This window comes from Bos javanicus, chromosome 21 (genome assembly GCF_032452875.1).
Source record: "Bos javanicus breed banteng chromosome 21, ARS-OSU_banteng_1.0, whole genome shotgun sequence".
Taxonomy (NCBI): domain Eukaryota; kingdom Metazoa; phylum Chordata; class Mammalia; order Artiodactyla; family Bovidae; genus Bos; species Bos javanicus.
The window spans coordinates 29,334,678-29,355,351 of record NC_083888.1 but is presented as its reverse complement, the minus strand read 5'-3'; the positions used below and the strand labels follow the sequence as shown (position 1 = coordinate 29,355,351).

Here is a 20,674-nt window from a genome sequence, read left to right as displayed (position 1 = left end):
ATATATATTTCTTAATTAATAAGGCTTGAAATAAAAATTACTTCTTGATCTATGGGCAGCAGAATGGATGTTGTATTAGCAGATATGAAAACAGCATTAACTTCATTAGAGCTCTTGGATACATTCTCAATGTTTTGGGGGACATTCTCAGTGAGCAGCAATGTTTTGAAAGGAATCTTTTTATTTCTTTCTTTCTTTTTTATTTTTGAGGAACAGGCCTCAGTCAGTTTAGTTCAGTTCAGTGTTCATTCATGTCCAACTCTTTGCAGCTCCATGGGCAGCAGCACGCCAGGCTTCCCTGTCCATCACCAACTCCCAGAGTTTGCTCAAACTCATGTCCATAGAGTCGGTGATGCCATCCAACTATCTCATCCTCTGTTGTCCCCTTCTCCTCCTGCCTTCAATCTTTCCCAGCATCAGGGTCTTTTCCAATGAGTCAGTTCTTCGCATCAGGTGGCCAAAGTGTTGGAGTTTCAGCTTCAGCATCGGTCCTTCCAATGACTATTCAGGACTAATTTCCTTTAGGATTGACTGGTTTTATCTCCTTGCAGTCAAAGGGACTCTCAAGAGTCTTCTCCAACACCCCAACATTGCACTTAAAATATTCAGTAAACCATGTTGTAAACAGATGTGCTGTCATCTAGGCTTTGCTATTCTACTGAGAGCATAAGAAGAGTAGATTAAGCATAATTCTTAAGGGTCCTGTCATTTTCAGGATGGAAAATGAACAATGGCTTCAACTTCAAATCACCAGCTGCAATATCCCCATTTCATTGAATTGAAGAGAATTAAGGCCTTGTTCTGGTGGGCTGCAGCCCACGGGGTCGCTAAGAGTTGGACACGACTGAGCGACTTTGCTTTCCGTTTTCCCTTTCATGCATTGGAGAAGGAAATGGCAACCCACTCCAGTGTTCTTGCCTGGAGAATCTCAGGATGGGGGAGCCTGGTAGGCTGCCATCTATGGGGTCACACAGAGTCGGACACGACTGAAGCGACTTAGCAACAAGGCCTTGCTCTGGATTAAGCTGTGACTTAAGGGAATGTTATGGCTGGTTTCGCAAAGAGTCGGACATGACTGAGCGACTGATCTGATCTGATCTGATCTGATGGCTGGTTTGATCTTCTATCCAGACCATTAGTACTTTCTCCATATCAGCGATAAGGCAGTTAGGCTTTCTTATCATTTGTGTGTTTACTGGAGCAGCATTTTTTAAAATAATGTCACCTCTGCATTCACAACTTGGCTAACTGTTTGGCACAAGAGGCCTAATTCTCTGCCTATCTTGGCTTTTGACATGCCTTCATCACTAAGCTGAATTAATTCTAGTTTTTGATTTAGAGTGAAACATGCACCTCTTCCTTTCCTTGAACATTTTGAGGCCATTGAACTGTTATTAATTGGCCTAATTTTAAAATTGTGTCTCAGGGAATAAGGAGACACAAAAAGAGGGATGGGGAGCGGCCAGTTGGTGGAGCAGACAGAACTCATACCACGTTAAATTCAACACACAGCAACACACAACAATCGTCTTACGTGGGTGTGGCTTATGGAGCCCCAAACAATTCCAGTAGGAAGGGTCACTGATTGCAGAGCCCCATAACAAATATAATTATGAAAAAAGTTTGAAATAGCGCTAAAATTACCAAAATGTGACTCAAAATACCAAGAGAACATATACTGTTGGGGAAAATGGTGCAATAGTCTTGCTCAGAGGAGGATCGCCACAAACCTTCAATTTCAAAACAAAACGCAATATTTGCAAAGTACAACAAAAGTGAAGGCAGTGTAACAAGGTCTGCCTGTGTAACTTCTTATGTGCTCTGAAAAGGTGTAAGATTAGCATCATTTTTTCCCCATAAGTATTTGGCAAACCTGGTGGGTAAAGTCATTCAGGCCTATACAGGTTTTATTTGGAATGATAATAAATCTAGTAGATTTTTGTGGTGCTATTCATATTTCTCTCATGTCAGTCGTGGTGAAGTACATTTTTCTAGAGAGTTGTCCATTTTGTTTAGTTTACCTGTTTGAAGGGAAAGTGAGTTGTTTACTACTTTTTAAAACATGTTCTGATTTTTGGCTATTCTTTCTTTTTATTACAAGTAGTTTCATCAGGATTTATCAATGTATTAGCCTTTTCAAAGGATAAACTGATTTTCTATATGTTTGCTTTTTGCTTTATTAATTTTTGCTCTTTTACTTATATTTTCTCTGTCCATTTTATTTTAAAAGGTTGAAGGCTGCACTATGCACATAGCCTAGAAGATTTACTATTCCAATGCAATCCCAATAAGAAGCCCAAAAAGTTTCTTTGTTTTGTGAAACTTGACAAGATAATTCTGGACTTTGTGTTAAGTGTATGACTAAACCAAAAATGAGAAACTAGGGAAAATATTTGCATCTTATATGATAGACACATGCTTAGTTTTATTAATCACTTTTACAAATCAGTAAGAAAGAGAACAATAAACCAATATTAAAACATGCAAAGGACATAAATAGTTAGGTTACAAATGAGAAAAAATAAATGTCTTAAATATAGGAATACTATTCAACCTCACCAATGGTATTCAAACTAAAATTTTTAAAACAGTGAAAATGTAAAAAAAATCATAGCAAAAACTGACATACCCACATATATGAAAATAAATTTCAATAATGAATAAACCAGTCAGGCCAAAATTTAGTAAGAGCGAAGGACATGTGAACAGTGTGAATAGCAAGCTTGAATTAATGAGCACATCTAGAACCCTGCACTCAAAGTCTGTATGAGATTTTAGCCAAGTTGGAGGATAAAAGGCCACAACACCAATCTCAGTGAATAACAGAATAGTGTATTTAATACACATAGTGGTATCTAGTAGCTATTCAAAGATAAAATATCAATGATAAAATATAGCCCAATAAGGCATATTCCTCAGGAAATTAAAGAAATCCATTGCTGAATAATTCAAAGGATAGGAAGATCACAGTGGAAAACATGAAATATTCATGAATGAATCATAAAGAATGACTATGTGTCAATACCTGAGTGATGCTGCTAAAATGGTAATTGAGGAATATTTAAGTGCGTCCATTAGAAAAGAAATAGTGACCATTATTGAAATAAATTTTCAAAACCAAGACAAGAAAGAGAGTAACCCCAAGGTAAGCAGAGGAAAGTGTATAAAGTATAAATATCAGTGAAAGAGGAAGCAAAAGAACCAGGACAACAGCCAGTCAAGCTGATAGCTCATTCATCAGAAAGGACTAAGTGATAAACTAGACATCTGAAGGGATTAATAATTTTTTTCCCTCTGGGAAGATTTTAAATTACAAATTCATTTTTTAATTTGTTAATAGATCTATTCATATTTTCTACTTCATTTTGAGTCTGCTTTGTTAATTTATGTCTTTGTAGGAATTATTCATTTCATCTGAATTGTCTAATTTGTTGTCATAAAGTTCTTGACAGTATTCCTTTATAATAATTCATAATAATTCCCCTTTCCTTTCTGTAAATTCACCAATGATATGTCCTTTCTCTTTCATGTTTTTCTTAATTTTTCTTTCATTTCTTGGTCAGTCTACCTAGAGGCTTAGCAAATATTACTGATCTTTTCAAAGAATCAACTTTCAGTCCATTGATACTCTATATTGCTTTTCTTTTCTCTGTTCAATTGCTTTCCTCTCTAATTTGTATTATTTCCTTCCTTTGACTTGTTTTAAGTTTAGTTTTCTCTTTTTCTCTAGTTCTTAAAAGTTGGAGCACACGAAGTTAACTTGGATCTAACTTTCTAATATAGCCATTCAAAGCTATCCATTTCCCTGTAGGCACTGCATTAGCTGTATCCCATAAATTTTTGATGTGCCTTAGTTTCATTCTGTCTGATATTAGTACAACCACTCCAGCACTCTTATGGCTACTGTTTACATGGTATATCTTCCTGTATTATTTCTCTTTGAACCTACGTATGCCTTTGGATCAAAATTGTGTATCTTAGATCTTATTTTTTAATTGAATTTGAAAATATTTGACAGGCTTAGAGAGTTCAATCCATTTACATTTAATGTAATTATTCATATGATTGTACTTATGTATGCCATTTTGATAATTAATTTTTATGCCTCATACTTTTTTATTTCCTCTGTTGCTTCTTTCTTTTTTTTTAGCACTAAGTAGATACTTCCTATTTCACCATTTTAATTCCTTTGTTATCATTGCTCTTTTTACTATATTTTAGATGTTATTTTCTTAGTAGTTCTCTAGAGATTAAAATATGTATCTTAATTTATCAAAACTGATTTCAAATCAATATTAATGTAATCCCAGTAAAATATAGATATTTTGTGCTATTACTGATGGCATTATACACACATAGGTTAAAATTCCACAATAAATTTAGGATTATCATTATTTTTGTGTAAATGTGTTTAAATGAGTTAAGACAGAAAAAGGAAATGGCACATTTATACTGTCATCTATGTCTGAGTTGGGGGAACACACTGAATGTTCAAAAAGACCACAAGTATACTTGGCTTCTGTTTTCTACCGGTAGTTCTTATTTCCCCTTTGAGCATCACTTTCAAAGATAGGAGGCTATTCGGGGCCCCTCCAGTTTCATCTAATATAAGTAAATATTCCTTGAAAACATAGTTACATAATCTCCCCTAATGCATTGTTTTTCAAATCTCTCTCTTAACCTCAATTTTCAATATATTTTTTAAAAATGTAGATGACCAGTCCAAGTTCGATGCATGAAACAGGGCACTCAAAGTCCGTGCATTGGGACAACCCAGAGGGATGGGAGGGGGAGGTAGGTGGGAGGGGGTTTCAGGATGGGGGACAAATGTACACCCGTGGCTGATTCATGTCAATGTATGGCAAAAACCACCACAATATTTTAAAGTAATTAGCCACCAATTAAGTTAATTAACTTAAAAATGTATTGGAGTATAGTTGCTTTACAATGTTGTATCCGTTTCAGGTGTACAGCAAAGTGAATCAGTTATACATTTATCCACTCTTTAACAATGTTCAGACAGGCTTTCTTTTCCTTAAAGCTTGATTTGTATTTCCTTTACATAATTCCTGGATTCTTATAAATATATAGTAGAACCTCCATTTCCACAGGTTCATCATCTGTGGATTCAACCAACCATGAGTTGAAATGTTGGTTTGCATCCATGGATGCAAGACCTATGGATAGGGAGGGCCAAATGTATACATGTCCTGTGCCATTTCATATAAGTAATTTAAGAATTCACAGATTTTTGGTATTTTCAGGGCTCCTGGAGCCAACGGAGCATGATTACTGAAGGACAACTACCACTGATTTGTTCAATCTCAGAAACCCACAACTTCCCTGAAGCCCTTTCAGATTATCCTGTTCTCCCTCTTCCCCACCTCCATATCCCTCTCTGCCCATCAAAGTAGAGAAATCAATCCTTCAGTCTTCAGGAGCCCATATTTTGTATCTCTTTTAGGATTTCTTACCAGGCTGCCCAATTTTGTATTTGCTTGTGTCTTAACCTCCTAATTGTACTATAATGCCCAGGGAACAAGGGACCATCCCTTATTTATATCTCCAAGCCTGCCTTATTCCCAGCGAAGACTCACACACAGTGGGTGTTCACTATGTGTTCAGATAAGGGTGATTTTTGTTTGTTGGCAAAGCTAGATTTGCTGTGGCCCGCCCCTTCCTCACGTGGGCCATAAGGCCCCTGTGTCACCAGGGCTTTTGTGTCTCCAATATTCTCCAGCTTATGCTTCTTGGGAACATTTGTGGGCTATTAGTCATCTTATGTAGAACAGGATATATCTGTCACTTCTCTGTGAAATCCTCCCTTCAGCAAGATTTATTTTAAGAACTGTGTGAAAAGAGAAAATTTCGCAGGCAACCCTGTGAAAATCTGGTCCTTTGTTAACATGTGGGATCAAGTGCCTTGAGTACCCGTCTGGCTGCTTCTGGCCCTGCCCACCCCGGGGCCCCCTTGGCAGTGCAGTTCTCATAGACTGGCGTCATAACTGCAGGTTCTGAGTCTGCCAGGAAGCTGTGGTTGGTGAGTACACCTCTGCTTTCCCTGCTCTCCACAGCTCCTGTGCCGGGTGAGCTGTAAATTCTCTTGAACAATGAGGCTGACAACCATGCATGTCATCTCCCTGAGTCCTCAGCGCCACCTTGGACATCACTCTGACTCCATGGCAGAAGGGAAAACTGAGTAGACAGCTGGAATGAGCTGGAGCTGGGCTTTGAACTCAGGCCAGTGGTCTCCATGTACAAGGTTCAGTTCAGTAGACTGAGGTGGCTGGTGATCTGCCACTGGCTGCAGCAAGTCTTCACTGAGTTTGGAGCAGGTGGAACCAAATAGCTGCTCATTAAGAATCAGAGGTCTCTGAAGGGATGTGGGATGCTGGAGGTTACCATCCAAAACCCAGCTGGAGGCAAGCTCCTCCTTGCTACACACCATCCTGCCAAGGGAGAGAGCACACGCTGTGGGCACTCTGTGGGGGGGAGTTGGCGCTCTGTCCATCTTTGGCTGTTGGTCTAATCTCTGCCACCCTGACATCTGGCTTCTAGGGCTGCAGTTCCACTAGTTCTGACCCATAGTGGTTGGGCTCCAGGAGCTCTCCGCTTCCCCAAAGTTCACACTGGAGTTAAACAGAAAAGGAGCAGAGTGGCTACCTCCTCCGCACTCTGGGACACACATGTTGGGTGAGAAACACTGGGGCTGCTTGAAGCAGAGCTGCCAGCGCCCTGCTCCAGGCTTCCTGCATCAGCCGGGAGGCTTCACACCACATCCTACCCAACACCCCCACTGTGAGTTTCCATAGCAACTTTTGGGAGGAATTTCCAAGGCTCAAAGATTCTGTCACAGTAACCCAGTGAGGGGAGAAGGCAGCCTAGGACCCTACATGCAGGTAGAGGCTGAGGCCCTGGAGGCCCCAGCAAGGCCAGGAGAGCAGAGTGAGTGGGCCCCACAGAGAGTGGTGCAGTGGTCGGGGTTCCGGCTGGCTCTCGCCAGCTCCTAACAACAGGTCACACCTTGTTCCTGGGCATCTCACTTTAGACAATACAGTGAATCTCAGAAATGGTCATGATGATTAAGTGAGGGAGAGCTTCAGGCTTCTCATTTGATGTTTCCTGAAGAATTAGGGCAAGACTAGCCAGGATTTGGATACCAGAGTAGGGCCACCCGTGGGTGTCTGTGGAATTGAAATGAAATTATGCAAGCAGATGGCTTGATGAAGAGACAAAAATATGGATAGAAAAGCATCCTACCCGTGGAAATGCTAATTTTTAAAGCTTTTTAATAATGACACAACTTTGGATATCAAAGCCATCTTCCAGTTTTTATTAAGCCCTCCAATACATTTTCAACAGCACACTGCTCTAAACCACGCACAAGAATTTAAAATGGAGGATTTTTAAATGCCTGCCTCTTAATACCTAAGCACTGATCATGTAACATCCAGCACATGTATCTGCAGACTTAAAACCCATCCAGGCTGTGCTGTGCATCCTGGGGAGTAGAAAGTGACTACACTGTGAGCCCTGCCCTTGAATTGGGGATAAGCAGTAGGGGAGATGGGGCGCTTACATCTACTGTGGGGAGTGCCAGTGACATTCCAAAGAAGGCAGAAACACCTCTGAAAATGAGGAAGGTTTCTCCAGTGAAGCCAGAGCCAAGCCTGAAGGCAGGCTCCAGGAGGAGGGAGAAATACAAGCTTCAGACCCCAGTGCAGGAGAGGGTGAAAGGGTGAGGAGGCCGATGGAGTGTGGGATTAAGCGATGGTGAACCCCTTCTGCCTGCACTCCCTCTGAGTCACTGCCAGTAAACCTCTCATCAACTGGCAGATCTCGGCTTTTCACTAGAGTAGAGCATTATACTCTCTTCTTTTCAGGCTTCTGTGGGTATTAATTCAGTCAAGAATTCAGCCCAGGTCCTGGCACAGAGAAAGCACTTAACAGATTATAAGAGAAGCAATACAAAGTAAAAAGCATAGAAGTTGGCAGTAAGAAAGGATCCTATGTTATAATATCTGGGGATAGAAAATGGCAATCCATTCCAATATTCTTGCCTGGAGAACCCCATGGACAGAGGAGCCTGGTGGGCCACAGTCCATAGCGTTACAGAGTCAGACACCACTGAAGCAACTGAGCACATGTGTGACTGGGGATGTTCGGATGACTGTCTGCTTTGGGGCTTTCATTTCTCTTAGAATTCTGTAATAAAACAATTTTTGGCTCACTCATGCCACTGTATACCCTTCTGCCCTGGTACATCCAGCAAGATACACAGGGAGGGCTCCCTAAGCACCAACACCACAGCAAGCTCTATTAGCCACAGTCAGAGGTGTTAGATGAGAACCCAGGCTTTGCAGACGGACATCTATTGAGTGGGACACTCCCTGTGCCCCTTCATCTTTCTGTGGGCCATTGACATAAATGGACATTGGGAGACTATCAGGTGAGAAATTCTACCCCCTAGGGATTCAGTATAGGATAAGAAAGGAGGGTATTGAACACAGGCATGCTGCTGCTGCTGCTGCTAAGTCACTTCAGTCGTGTCCAACTCTGTGCGACCCCATAGATGGCAGCCAACCAGGCTCCCCCATCCTTGGGATTCTCCAAGCAAGAACACTGGAGCGGGTTGCCATTTCCTTCTCCAATGCATGAAAGTGAAAAGTGAAAGTGAAGTCGCTCAGTCGAGTCTGACTCTTCGCGACCCCATGGACTGCAGCCCACCAGGCTCCTCCATCCATGGGATTTTCCAGGCAACAGTACTGGAGTGGGTTGCCATTAAAAGCTCACATGATCCAGATAGCACAGATGAGGTCAGCTTGTCACTGCTGCATCCCTCGGGGATACCTGTGATCATCTCTCTACCTCTCTTCTGGTAGCAGGAGTCTTTCATATGCCTTCAGAAGATGTCCCCCAGACTCCTGCACCCATTCCACTCCTCAGAGGACATTCCCCATGATAGCCCTCAGCTCAGGACTGCCAGGTACAGGAGCGTGGAAGCCCAGCACAAGTCTCCTCAAAGGATACCTTCCAGTTACTATTTCCATTCCAGAGTCTCCCTTGTTAAGGAATAAAAATACACGACAATTGTTAAAATGTTAAAGCAAACTTCATGCAGAGGTGCCAACCGTGTTGTGCTTCCCAAGTGGCGTTAGTGGTAAAGAACCTGCCTGCCAGTGCAGAAGACATAAGAGACACACATTTGATCCCTAGTTTGGGAAGATCCCCTGGAGGAGAGCATGGCAACCCACTCCAGTATTTTTGCCTGGAGAGTCCCATTCATGGAAGAGCCTGGTGGGCTACAGTCCACAAGGTCTCAAAGAGTCAGACATGACTGAAGTGACTTAGCATGTATACACTATTGTGACAGGCATAAGCACTACTGCAGTTGGGGCTGTGCAGTAGGGGAGAGGCATGGGGCTCGACTCCAAACACACAGTCAAGTGGGAATTTAAACCAAGAAGCAGGGTGGGGGTAAATAGATGCAAAATTAATAAGGGGATACATCAAGGGTAAGGGGGATTCTGGCTAAACTGACTTGGCAAGATTCTTTGCTGAAGACAGGCCAGGCTAATTAGATGTCACCTAGTGGGTAGTGGAGGGTGCAGAACCCAATTACATCTAAGAGTCATCACATATCAAGGGTGATCAAGGGGTTTAATTAAGCCCCTTAGCAGGATTCTTGCTAAAATTGGTTGATGCAAAGATGGAGGTAAGTTTAATCGCTTAGTTGGATCTGACGCTTTGCAACCCCATGGATTGCAGCATGCCAGTCTTCCCTGTCCATCACCAACACCGACAGTGCTCAAATTCATGTCCATTAGGTCAGTGATGCCATCCAACCATCTCATCCTCTGTTTTCCCCTTCTTCTCCTGCCTTCAATCTTTCCCACCATCAGGGTCTTTTCTAATGAGTCAGCTCTTTGCCTTAGGTAGCCAAAGTATTGGAGCTTAAGCTTCAGAATCAGCACTTCCAATGAATATTCAGGGTTGATTTCCTTTAGGAATGACTGGTTTGATCTCCTTTCAGTCCATGGGACTCTCAAGAGTCTTCTCCAACACCACAGTTCAAAAACATCAATTCTTCAGTGCTCAGGTGTCTTTATGGTCCAATTCTCACATCCATACATGACTACTGGAAAATAACAGCTTTGACTAGATGGACCTTTGTCAGCAAAGTAATGTCTCTGCTTTTTTAATATGTTCTCTAGGTTTGTCATAGCTTTTCTTCCAAGGAGCAAGCATCTTTTAATTTCATAGCTGTAGTCACCATCTGCAGTGATTTGGGAGCCCAAGAAAATAAAGTCTGTCACTGTTTCCATTGTTTCTCCATCTATTTGAAACGAAGTGATGGGACCAGATGCCATGATCTTAATTTTTTGAATGTTGAATTTTAAGCCTGCTTTTTCACTCTCCTCTTTTACTTTCATCAAGAGGCTCTTTAGTTCCTGTTCACTTTCTGCCATAAGGGTGGTGTCATCTGCATATCTGTTACTGATATTTCTCCCAGCAATCTTGATTCCAGCTTGTGCTTCATCCAGTCTGGCATTTCACATGACGTACTCTACAGATAAGTTAAATAAGCAGGGTGACAATATACAGTCTTGACATACTCCTTTCCCAATTTTGAACCAGCCCATTGTTCCATGTTGGATTCTAACTATTGCTTCTTGACCTGCATATAGGTTTCTCAGGAGGCAGTGGGTAGCCTGGTATTCCCATCTCTTTAAGAATTTTCCACAGTTTGTTGTGATCCACACAAAGGGTTTAGAGTAGTCAATGAAGCAGTAGTAGATGTTTTTCTGGAATTCTCTGGTTCATTCTATGATCCAATGGATTTTGGCAATTTGATCTCTGGTGTGTATGCCTTTGAACATCTGGAAGTTCTCATTTCACATACTTTTGAAGCCTAGTTTGGAGAATTTTGACCATTATTTGGCTAGTGTGTGCTAGTGGCTAGTGTGCAATTGTGCAGTCATTTGAACATTCTTTGGCATTTCCTTTCTTTAGGATTGGAATAAAAACTGCCTTTTTCCAGTCCTGTAACCATTGCTGTTTTCCAAATTTGCTGCCATATTGAGTGCGCACTTTAACAACATCATCTTTTAGGATTTGAAATAGCTCAGCTGGAATTTGATCACCTCCAGTAGCTTTGTTCACAGTGATGCTTCCTAAGGCCCATTTGACTTCACACTCCAAGATGTCTGGCTCTAAGTGAGTGATCACACCGTCGTGGTTATCTGGGTCATTAAGATCTTTTAATATAGTTCTGTGTATTCTTGCCACCTCTTCTTAATATCTTCTGCTTCTGTTAGGTCCATACCATTTCTGTCCTTTATTGAGCCCATCTTTGCATGAAATGTTCCCTTGGTATCCCTAATTTTCTTGAGGAGATCTTTAGTCTTTCTCAATTCATTTGCTTTCCTCTATTTCTTTGCATTGATCACTGAGGAAGGCTTTCTTATCTCTCCTTGCTATTCTATGGAACTCTGCATTCAAATTGGTATATCTTTCCTTTTCTCCTTTGCCTTTCGTGTCTCTTCTTTTCTCAGCTATTTGTAAGTCGTCCTCAGATAACCATTTTGCCTTTTTGCATTTCTTTTTCTTGGGGGTGGTTTTGATCACTGCCTCCTATACATTGTTACACACCTCTGTCCATAGTTCCTCAGGCACTCTGTCTATCAGATCTAATCCCTTGAGTCTATTTGTCACTTCCACTGCATAATTGTAAGGGATTTGATTTAGGTCATACCTGAATGGCCTAGTCATTTTCCCTACTTTATTCAAGTCTGAATTTGGCCTTAAGGAGTTCATGATCCGAGCTGCAGTCAGCTCCTGATCTTGTTTTTGCTAACTGTATAGAGCTGCTCCATTTTTGCCTGCAAAGAATATAATCAATCTGATTTGGTATTGACCATCTGGTGATGTCCACGTGTAGAGTTGTCTCTTGTGTTGTTGGAAGAGGGTATTTTGCTATGACCAGTGCGTTCTCTTGGCAAAACTCTGTTACCCTTTGCCGTGTTTCACTTTGTACTCTAAGAACAAACTTTCCTGTTACTCCAGGTATCTCTTAACTTCCTACTTTTGCATTCTATTCTCCTATGATGAAAATGACTTTTTTTTTTTTTTGGTTCTCAACTTTTTTAATGTGTAAAAGGGGAAAAAAGAGGCAGTAGGCAGAGTTTCGGTCTGAATACATTCTCGGAATGCTGGCCATCAAAAGCATCATTCTGAACAGCTGATTATCTTCTGTGACTGGAGAGAGTTTCAGTTTTGAAAAGACCTAATTCCATGGGATTATGGTGACTCATTTATCATTAAGAATTAAATACAGAAATTTAAAGACTGAGCAAACAGCAGGGGCGGGACTAATGTGACAGTAAGAGCTGGAGTTGATGGGGCAAGAGGCAACCAATCATAAAATTACTTTTCCCTTGTAACAAAGGGTTCACACTTTTAACATAAATTATACATTCATTATATAAACAAACCTGTGGCTCAGACGGTAAAGTGTCTGCTTGCAATGCAGGAGACCCAGGTTCGATCCCTGGGTTGGGAAGATCCCCTAGAGAAGGAAATGGCACCCCACTCCAGTACTCTTGCCTGGAAAATCCCATGGACAGAGGAGCATGGTAGGCTACAGTCCATGGGGTCGCAAAGAGTCGGACACAACTGAGCGACTTCACTTCTTCACTTCAGTTTATACATTCATTATGGTGTTTAAAAACAGTCAAGCCTAAATAAATTCTTCATACCATCTAGAAGAGACACACACACTGACAACCTGCTTAAGCACAGAACATCTCATTTGAGAGCTTTTGGCCAGGGTCACGCACGTTTTACAGGGAGCTTTTGTTTCTCAACCTTAGTGAAAGTCTGGCGATCATTTTGTATAAAAATAAGACTTAAATTAAAAACCTCACCCAACTAGGAATCTGATGTAGAAAATCAGTGACACGGGAGCGGCTAAAGCCCGCAGTTCTCAGACTTCAGCCCGCATCCCAGTGACCTGAGAGGCCCCGCCCCGCGTGTCCGAGACTTGGGGTGGGGGGGTGGGGGCAAGTCCCTGAAGGGCCAGCCTGTTCCCCCAGGGATGCTGCGCTGCTGCTCCAGGAACCCTGGCTGAGAACCCCTGGAAGGACGTAGCACCGTCTCCGCCTCTGCTTGGCGCAGATCGTGTCCGTGCTCTGGTCAGCTGTGGTTACCTTGCGGGCAACGGCAGGAGGTGGTGCTAGGGAGTGATACCACCACCCGCTGCTTTTTGGTCAGAGAGAGCGGTCCTGGGCTTGAGGTCAGGTCGCGGGGAGTGCTGCTCTGCCAGCATGCGATGCGGTTTACAACTAAAGCCACGAACGACGTGTTTGAGCATCAGGCACTCGGTCATGCCTGACTCTGCAACTAGGTGGACGGTGGCCCACCAGGGCTCCTCTGTCCGTGGGGGTTCTCCAAGGCAAGAATACTGGAATGGTTCCCATTCCCTTCTCCAGGAGATCTTCCCGACCCAGGGATCGAACCCAGGTCTCCTGCATTGCAGCTGGGTTCTTTACCATCTGAGTCACCAGGAAAGCCCCCAATATAGTTGACGTGTGTATTTAATGCTGGAAATTCACCCTAGGGGACAGACAGAAGGGTGTGAAAGGAAAAGGCACCATAACTGAGCTGTCCTTGGCAATGATGAGGTTTCTTTTTTCTTTTTTCTTTTCTTTTCTCTCTCAAATACCTTCACTTTAAAGTAACTTCAAGCCCAAGCATTCTGGGAGGTAAACAATCTGGTAGCTATGAGGGATGAGAGGCAGGATGTGCCCCAGGACGACTAAAGGACCACTGGGGTCTGGCCACTCCAATGACTCTACAGCAGGGCCTTGGACCCGAAAGCCCCAGGCAGCTGGAAGACACACGATTCCTCAGGTTCCCACGTGAAGGCACCGTTTCTGTCACGAAAGGAAGCCCCTGATACCCTCTCTGAACCAGGCTGGGCAGAGCCACACCAGAGTCTGGCTCAAGGAGGCAGCCCAGAGAAGAAGTGCCCGGGGCCTCCAGGCCACAGGGGTCCCTCTCGCCTGGCCCAGCGCCTGACACCACACAAGACAAGACACGTGGCCAGTCTCAGAGAAAGAGGGGCTTGCCACTGGGGTGAGAACCCTCGAAGGAGCTGACCCAAAACCCAGAACTCTAAACTCTCGGTCAACTTCATTTAAAATGAGTTCTTCCAAGTAAAACGCATGGCCAAGTTCTAAATGCAGCAAGCAGCAGCCCCAGGGGAGATGGCTCCGCGTTCTGCCAGTCTGCGCTGCGCTGGACCCCGTGTCCCCCTGGACACCGCGGTGAGCTCCCTCAAAGTGCCACCACATGCCGTTGTGGGGAAGCTCAGTTTGGCCAAACCATTCAACACCAGATTCCTCCCGAGAGTCCCTACGGATGCCCATCCAGCCCTCCCCCGGCCTCTTCTGCCGGCCCGGCGCCCTCCACCTAAAGTGCCACCTGCCTGACATCGAGGGCAGACGCGGCAGAGCTCAGGTCACGAGAGTGAGCCGGCGGCCGTCAGGGAAGGGCTCCTCTCCACCCATCTCACAGTCCTGTACCACTGCTGCTGCTGCTAAGTCGCTTCAGTCGTGTCCGACTCTGTGCGACCCCATAGACGGCAGCCCACTAGGCTCCCCTGTCCCTGGGATTCTCCAGGCAAGAATACTGGAGTGGGTTGCCATTTCCTTCTCCAATGCATGAAAGTGAAAAGTGAAAGTGAAGCCGCTCAGTCGTGCCCGACTCTTAGCGACCCCATGGACTGGAGCCTACCAGGCTACTCCATCCACGGGATTTTCCAGGCAAGAGTACTGGAGTGGGGGTGCCATTGCCTTCTCCGCTGGGAAGCAACAAAAAAAAAAAAAAAGGAAATTTCCTGATATCATCATCATATGCTCCACACTGAACACTTAAAGGCAAATCGTCATCTTAAAGTACTACGTTTAAGGATTCAGTTAAAATATACACGGGTTTTGTCTTCTCCTTGATCCGACTGTTGCAATTGCTTCTTCAGAGGACGGTAAAAAGAATTGATACCCTAAAAAAAGAACTCGATTTGTTAAAAAAAAAAAAAAAAGAGCAACAACGCGGGGTGGGGGTGGGGGTGGAGCCGGAAAGGCGTTTCCTCTCCCACTCCCGCCCACCCCTTTTCCTTTTGGCTCACAAAGCTTTTTTTTTTGACTCTTCGCTGTCGGTGCGGCTCTCACTGCGACCATCCAGCCATCCGTCCGTCCGTCCGTCAGTCCGTCTGTTCCGGGCGGCGGGCTTCAGGAGGCGTCCCTGGATATCCACCCACTTTCGGTAAGGAAGTTCAGGATTCACTTCCTGAGGACTTTATCCAGGCAGCTGGGCAGGCGGCTCTTGGAGGGGATGCCCCGGCGCTTCTGCAGGTGGTCCTTGATGATTATGGTCTTCACAGTCACGTAGCGCGGGCTCAGGTTCAGCGAGTTGCACATCACCTTCTCGCGGTCGACAAGCGCTCGAAGCCCGGAAGGTGCTCGATGGCCACGAACTCGCCATCCCGGCCGTCCTCCTTGCCGCGCTTGGCGCCCCCCGCCGCCGCCGCCTTGTTCTCCTTGCACTTCTCGTGCTTGTGCCGGGCCGCCTCGTACTCGGCCGACTCCTCCATCTTTGTGATGCCGTTGCGCTGGTAGCGCTGCAGCTTCTCCTTGTGCATTTTCTCGAATAGGTCGTCGAACTCCTTGCACGACATGAACTGGTACACTGGCCGCAGCTTCAGGCGCAGCTCCTTCTCCTTGGTGACCTTGCATGGCGCCGCCCGCTCTTTCTCCTTGTCCTTGCCCAGGAAGGCGGGCACCAGGTTGTAGTCGCGCGCGATGTTCTTGCTCCACTGCCGCTCGCGGACCTTGAGCACGTACATGTGCACGTGCGCGCGCTTCAGCTTGATCTCCACGTCTCGTCGTCGTAGTTGACCGGGAGCCCGGTGATGAGCGTCTCGGCGTTCTGGTCGTACTGGATCTAGTAGTCGTCCCGCAGAGGCATGTAGCCCAGCTGCTACTGCTCAGCCACCGAGATGTGTAATGCTCCATCACTTCCTGGGGGGTCCGGGAAGCGCCGACGTGAGTTGCCATGTCCTCCCAGTTCCCATAGCCGAACTGCTCGATGGCATCCAGCAGCAGCTGCTCCTCGCGGCTGCTTCAGCCGCCCTCGGCCTCGGGCCCCCAGAGCGTGAAGCGCCCGCCGTGCACCAGCTGGTATCCGTGGTAGCGGCGGCGGTGGTGGCGGCGCCGCGGAGAAGCACTCGGGGCACGGCTCGATGTCTTAGCACTTGGTGCAGCGGAAGCGCAGCGGGCTCACCTCGGCCAGGCAGTACACGCAGTACTTCTTGCCGAGCTCCTCCATCTTCCACCGCCGGGGTCCCGCCGCCCCGTGCTCCAGCGAAACCGCCGGGCCGCCGCCGCCTGGGCCGGCCCGCCCCAGGCGCCCGCTGCCGACATTTTCTTTTATTTTTTTCGGTGATAATTCTGGAAGTCTTGTAGATCTTTATAGAACCGTTCAGCTTCAGCTTCTTTGGCGTTAGTGATTGGGCGTAGACTCGAATTCCTGTGATAGTGAATGATTTGACTTGGAAACGAACAGAGATCACTTGGAAACGAACAGAGATCATTCTGTTGTTTTAGAGATTGCACCCAAGTACTCCATTTCGGACTGTTCTGTTGACTATGAGGGCTACTCCATTTCTTCTAAGGGATTCTACTGTCCACAGTAGTAGACACAATGATCGTCTAAATTCACCCATTCTGGTCCATTTTAGTTAACTTATTCCTAAAATGTTGATGGTCACTCTTGCTAGCTCCTGTTTGACCACTTCCAATTTACCTTGATTCGTGGAGCTAGCATTCCAGGTTCTTATGCAATATTGTTCCTTACAGCGTGGGACTTAACGTTCACCACCAGACATATCCATGACTGGGCATTGTTTCTGCTTTGTCTCAGCCTCTTCTTTCTGGAGCTAGTTCTTTGCTCTTCTCCAGTAGCATATTGGGCACCTACAGACCTGAGGAGTTCATCTTTCAGTGTCATATCTTTTTGCCTTTTCGTACTGCTCATGGGGTTCTCAAGGCAAGAATACTGAAGTGGTTTGCCATTCCCTTTTCCAGTGGACCACATTTTGTCAGAATTCTCCACCATGACTCATCTGTCTTGGGTGGCCCTACAAGACATGGCTTGTAGTTTCAATGAGTTAGACAAGGCTGTGGTCCATGTGATCAAATTTTGGAGCATAGAAATGTTTATTATAGGGCTATGCAAGTAGCTGTGTGGTTTATACTCTTAAAAAACCCCTAACTCCCAGAAGGGTTTCAGCAAAGCATTTTAAAAGGCAAGGAAGGGAGGAGGGGCTGGTTGGTTGTTACAAACTGCTTACTGTAGGAATCTTTTATTGTTGCAGCAGGCCACGTAAGTCAGGTCATGAATGTTCCTGTAAACCTCCAACAAGACCAATGTTATTCTCTGTTCTGCAACTTTTGTTTAGCTCTATATGAATGGAAAAGTGTCACACACTTAAAGGTCGGAGTCTTGGACTATCCTGTATATTTCAGGTTATAGCCAATATTCTTAACTCAAAGCAAATGGAATACAATACAAAGGTTAAAGTAAAAGAAATAGGTTTATTATAGACTGAGATTTGTTCTTCCCTATTACATTGACAGAGGTAGAAGTCTCAAGCAGATTTAAAGGAAAATATTTTATCCAGCTTTCATAATTTTCTCCAGCAGAAATATTAGTCAGAAAATTACCTTGTTCCTTATTACCAATAGCACTTGCAACCATGACTGTTTTTACACACTTTTATAAAACACTTTTTAATCTTTTCTTCATTTTTAGAAAAGTAGGGTGGGAGAGGGACTGTAGTGTCTATTCAGCGAGTCATCTTGAAAAGGAAGCCTTTATTTGGCATATAATGAACATGCTGGATATTGAGAATCCGTCAGTGACTATGAAGAAATTACTACAGCTATGGACTTACAGTCTAGATGGTGGTTACTGACCACAATCAGGACAGTATAGGATGGTAACTTCTCCCTGAGCAGCTTTCCACTCAGAAACAACACCCAAGCAACTCTTGAGAGTAAAGAAAACTCTTGAAGTTTTTCTAAGTGTATTAGTCAGATTTCTTCAATGAAATATCTATCTAGTCTATCTATCTAAATTATAAAACACTGGCTCACACAATTATGGAGGCTGAGAAGTCTGAAGTCCAGACTGACAAGCTAGAGCCCCAGGAGGGTCAATGGTTTGGTTCTAAGAGCTGATGTTTCAGTTAAGTTGGAAGGCAGGAAAAAAGTTGATTTCCCATTTCATGGCAGTCAGGTAGGAGAAGCTTCCTCTCACTAGAGGGAGAGTCAGCTTTTTTGTTCTATTCAGGTTTTCACTGATTAGATGAGGCCTACCCACACTGGGGAGGGCAATCTGCATTACTCAATCTACCAAATCAAATTTAAAAAAAAATTTTTAGGATTGTGAATGATTTGATTATTTTAATTTGCTTTCTATGTACTTATATTGTGCAAGAAAATAATATTAATCAGGAAAAATAGTAATTTTTAAAAATTGAAGTGTAGTTGCTTTGAACTGCTGTGTCAGTTTCTACTGCATAGCAAAGTAAATTAGCCATACACATACATGCATGTGAGCTCAGTCACTTCAGTTGTGTCCAACTCTTTAGACCCCGTAGACTGTAGCCTACCAGGCTCCTCTGTCCATGGGATTCTCCAGGCAAGAGTACTGGAGTGGGTTGCCATGCCCTCCTCCAGGGAATCTTCCTGACCCAGGGATCGAAGCTGCATCTCTTACATCTCCTGCATTGGCAGGCAGGTTTTTTACCACTAGCACCACCTGGGAAGCCCATATATATATCTATAACCCTCTTTTATGGATTTCCTTCCCATTTAGCACAGAATAGAGTTCCCTGTGTTATGCAATAGGTTCTCATTAGTTATCTATTTTATACATAGTAGTGTATATACATCAACCCCAATCTCCGAATTCATCCAACCCCCTGCCCCTTTGCTCCTTGGTAGGACCAAGAGACCATCATACAGAGTGAAGTAAGTCAGAAAGAGAAAAATATCCTGTATAATAATACATGTGTTACCTAGAAAAATGTTAAAGATGATCTTATTTGCAAAGGAGAAAAAAGACACATGTAGAGAACAAGTATATGAATACCAAATCAAATGTTAGTCTCACCCAGAAACACCCTCACAGACACACTCAGAATGTTGTTTGACAAGTACCTGAATAATTCATGACTTGGTGAAGTTGACACAAAATTATCCATCCAAGCAGGTAAAGTCACTAAAACAAGAGGAGTCTCAAGGATGAGCAGACATTAAGAAAAGCTGAAGGTCAACAGGAGTGGAGAGGGAGCCAATAATGCGAATAACTTAAGGGTTGAGTGAATATAATTCAGTAGGTGAAAAGGAGGTGTAGTCATTTGAATAGTATTCACCAAAATTCACGTTCACCCAGAAACTCAAAAGGTGACTATATTGAATAGAGGTCTTTACAGATGTAACTAGTTAAGATGAGGTCATCCAGTAAACCCAGTGGCTAATATTCTTAAATGGACAAGGAGATGTGGAGACCCGCAGACACACAGAGGGAAGGAGGCACGTGAAGATGGAGGCAGAGATGGGAGTGGTGCAGCTACAAGCCCAGGAAAGTCAAGGACTGCCAGCAACTACCATGCGTAGGAGAAATGGATTCTGTCTCATAGTCTCCAGAAAGAATCAACCCTGGTAACCCCTTGATCTCAGGCTTTGCCTCCTGACTTGAGATAATAAATTTCTGGTGTTTCTTAAACTCCATCACTTATGGCAATTTGTTACAGAGCCCTAGGAAACTAACACAGAAAGTGTTTCAGAAATGTTTGTGTATAAAGTGCGCAGGGGAATCAGTGAGATGGAGATAGGGGTCAGGAGGGGAAGACCACGAATGGCATGTGAACCACAGAAAATATTTTCTTTATTATGAGACTCAAAGGAAGCAGACAACTTAATATCAGTAAGAGAGCAAAATAATGAGATTTATGTTTTTATAAAGATCCCTCCGAGGCCAGCTGAGCATCTGAGGCTGAAGGTCAGATGCCCAGTGAGAAGGATTATTGTGGAGAAACAGGCTAGAGAGGATGATGGCCAGAATTCTGTAACAGATAAAGGAATGCAGATATGCAAATGGATCAGAAGATAACATAGAACCATACCAGTAAATTTGGATGATTATATAAGCATACACAGTACACATGGAAAAATTAATCTTGACCCTTGTGTCTCATATACCTACACACATACACAAAATCCTAAATTGATGTTAGATGTAAATGTGAAAGCAAAAGCATAAAACGTCTCAGAATAGCAAGTAAGATTTATTCATGACCTTAATTAAGGAAAGCAAAGATTCCTTTAAAAAGATACCACAAAGAAAATTAAGACAATTTTAATATACTAAATTCAAGAATTGAAAATCTATAAAAGCAAAAACATATGAAGTAGAAATGTCAGAATGTAAGATTTTTGCAATATATATCTAACAAGACCCTAAAATTTCTAAAGAACCTCTATAGGTTCATTAGTAAAAGACAGCCTAATTTTAGAGAAGTGGGCAATAGACTAGAACATGCCCTTCA

At 43.8% G+C, this 20,674-nt stretch overlaps 1 pseudogene; it reads right to left on the bottom strand.

Annotated features, from left to right (window-relative positions):
- Positions 1-15,032: 15,032 nt before the first annotated feature.
- Positions 15,033-16,705, bottom strand: LOC133234302 (transcriptional adapter 2-beta-like; annotated as a pseudogene).
- Positions 16,706-20,674: the final 3,969 nt, after the last annotated feature.